This window comes from Primulina huaijiensis, chromosome 9, assembly GCF_012295235.1.
Source record: "Primulina huaijiensis isolate GDHJ02 chromosome 9, ASM1229523v2, whole genome shotgun sequence".
NCBI classification, from domain to species: Eukaryota; Viridiplantae; Streptophyta; class Magnoliopsida; order Lamiales; family Gesneriaceae; genus Primulina; species Primulina huaijiensis.
Window position 1 is genome coordinate 6,553,506 of NC_133314.1, and position 3,504 is coordinate 6,557,009.

The window sequence follows — 3,504 nt, forward strand, 5'->3', positions numbered from 1 at the left end:
TCAGAAGATATCAGAAATAAATTCGATCATCTCGACACTGAAAAACGCCCAAAACTAGAAACCATGAGAAATAAATTATGTGACAGATTCAGGTTCGACACTTATGAGTAAAAATTTCATATCTAACTCAAATCAATATCCGTCAATTGGAAATGAAAGAAAACTCAGATATCAAAGTTTGCCTAGAAGAAACCATTTTTGGAATTTCAGTAGATTAATCTCATAATTAACAAGAACACTCTGCTACTCACACAATTCGCTGGCAGAAGTTTACAACTGAGCAATTTCAATAAAATAAGCATAATTATTTCAATTCTTAATGGAATTTAACGATTCAAGTCGCATTTCAAAGGCAACACATAGCTCTACAACTTTAATTTGAACCAAAAGTCCAGAATCCCAATGCACAAATGTCATAACCTCAAATTATAGTAGCTATTTAACACAACTCAAACACAGAGTTCAATTGTGACATCTCTTGGTAGAAAAATCATATCAAATCCGTTTCTAATTGGAATTCAATTTTTCCAGCGGCTACAGAAATATAACAAAAAGATATACAAGTTCTATTTGAACAACCACAATTCGAGGTTCTTAGTGCACAACACACAAAAACCCAAAAATCAAAAGCAAAAGCTGCAACTCGTAACAGAACCCAAAAATCTAATTCCATGAACAAAAATGAAACAAAGGCATAGACATTACCTTCAATCAACTCCTATAAACTGAAATAGCGTTGGAAATGAGATCTCATGCCCTAAAGTACATAAAGAAAGCAAGAATAAAGGCTGGAAAAGAAAACATAGCAGCAAGGGCTCAATAATCCTTCAACATTCAATGTTCTCTTTCTGACAATCCTTCCTTTAGCTCCCCTTCCATAGGTTACTCTACCACATTTTTTATCAATATAATCAGTGAGATATTCTCGTGATCCTGCCATATGGAGTAAGCTTCCATTATCAAAGTTCCAGTGACGTGCAGTGTTAGTTTTCAATGATGTATAGACAACATTACAGTGAGTTTTTACTTTTGACACCTAAATTTGTCTTATTGTAGGTCGATGGTTGGATGGGTCATGGTAAGTGTTGGGCAAAATTCGGGTCAACATCCAATCTGCCTTTGTATTCATGCAGTCTTCCTTAAGTTTAAAATAGTAAGACCTGATATGTCCAGACTTAAAACAGTGATGATACATATACCTGCATTTTCTTTGCTTTGAAACAGGTGCAGCAGGTTGTCTTTTTGGTGAAAGGCTTTTGCTCAAAGATGTAGATTGTGACTGTTTAGAAGAATCAACTTTTCCTTTCACAAAAACAGTTGATTTAGATGATTCACCAATTTCAAACTCACTGTCTTTGAAACATAAACCCTTCTTGTCATCTCTTCCCATCAAAAGTATGGATTCTTGCTTAGATGTGCTCAAATTGAACTTGGTTAGTGTCTTAGTCGCCTTCTGAAGCTCATCCTTGATTTTACATAGTTCCAAGTCCTTTTTGCTCAGGATTACTTCAAGTTTGGCAACCACAGTTTTCAGCTCAGTGTTCTCCTTCATTAGAGTTGTGTTAATCTTATTTCTTTTAATCCAATCAACATACAACTCTTCATAAAGCTTTTGTACACTCTTAAAAATTGATTTCTTCATCATCAGCTTCCAAATCTTCATCTGCACTTGAGTTTTCAGAAGTTATAGAATTAAAACACAATGATTTTGAACACGTGTTGCGCTTAGGTGTGGCAACACCTAACAGATTCACCTACAGCAAATGTTTTTCTACCAAAAGTGTTGTCAAAGATGTGTGATTGTTTTCTTCATTAGATTCCTCCTCCTCATCATATTTCTCATCGCTCAGAGAAACATTGTACCCTTTATTCTTGCGAGTTCTATTTGCACATTCATTGGCATAATGTCCAAATCCGTTGCATTTTCTACATTGTACTGAATCATACTTCTTTGGATTAGGCTGACCATTTCCTTCATTTCTATGTCGAAACTAGCCTTGTGCAGGAAACTTTAGTGGTTTTTCAGGAGCTGGTAGACTAGAAAACTTTGATGGTTGTTCAGCCTTCTTTTTGTCTCTGATTCTCTTCAAATAATTCCTAAGCTTCTTTGTGATATAGGAAATAGAATTCTCACAAAGGTCTGATTCATTAACCTCTTGGGATAGATGAAAAAGATCATTATACTAATCATTAAACTTGGAATGCAATAGTTTTGCCCTTGTCCTTTTTCCGCATGTCCATGTTCATTTTGAAAGTACAAAATGAACTTATCAAATTCTCCAAGGCTATCTGAGTTGTATCCTTAGCCTCATCAATTACACCTATTTTTATGTTGAATCTTTCGAGCAAAGATCGGAGTACTTTGCTTACCAGACGTTCATTCAAGATTGGGTCGCCTAGACTGAATGCTTCATTGGCAATCTCTCTGAGACGTCGATCATAATCAATGATCGTTTTGGTTTCTTCCATTATCAGATTCTCGAATTTTGATGTAAGTATTCTCAACTTTGTTCTCCTCACACTTTCAGAACCTTCACAGTTCTTCTGAAGGATTTCCCAAGCATCCTTGGCCGATACATAGTTTGTAATTAAACTGAACATATTCATGTCGACTGAAGAAAATATTGCCTTCAACGTCTTTGAGTTGTAATTCGAAACCTACACTTCATCGACAATCCAATCACTTTCCGATTTTTTCAAGCTATCACCATCTTCGTCTACCCTCTTAGGTGGAGTCCAGCCACTGATAACACGCTGCCATGCCCTTTCATCTATGGATTTTATATAAAATCTAATTTTGACCTTCCATAAAATGTAGTTAGAACCATCTAACACTGGTGGTCGCAATGCTGCATTTGCAAGTGACGCATCCATTATAATAAGCAAACATGTTAAACAAAATATTCGGGATCAACACTTAGTATATCAAGAGTAGGCTATAATACCACTTGTAAGGTCTGGGATATATTTTGTTTGACAGCAAAACGAGTAAAATCGTATGTGACCGTAAATTTGTGTTTATCATAATTAAGTGTTATGTGAAATGTTACAACATTTCAGACAACATGCAGCAGAATATATAAGTTTATAACACAAATTAACTTTAAGTAAATACAATGGAACGAAATAAATTTTGCACAAGTATAAATACTTACACGGTGCCTCATAACAAAAATAATCACTAGAAAAACGAGTTTAAACAAAAACCAACACTAGAGATTTTAATCAAAAACCAATTTTAGTAAGTTACTTTCCAATACATTGATGATTGATTATGTATTTATCTATATTATATGATTTTGCTGAATATTTGATATCCAAGTCAATTAATTGAATCTAAACTTTCACCATTTATAATGTGCTTTGGGATAAAATTGGACTCAAATCCCAATTGGTATCTGAAGCTTTAAGGGGATGATTTTTTTTTCTTCCGTTAGGTTTTAACGTCGAAACTGGTTTGTTCCACCGATCAAAATTGGTCCAGATATGCTTTGATTCTCAAAT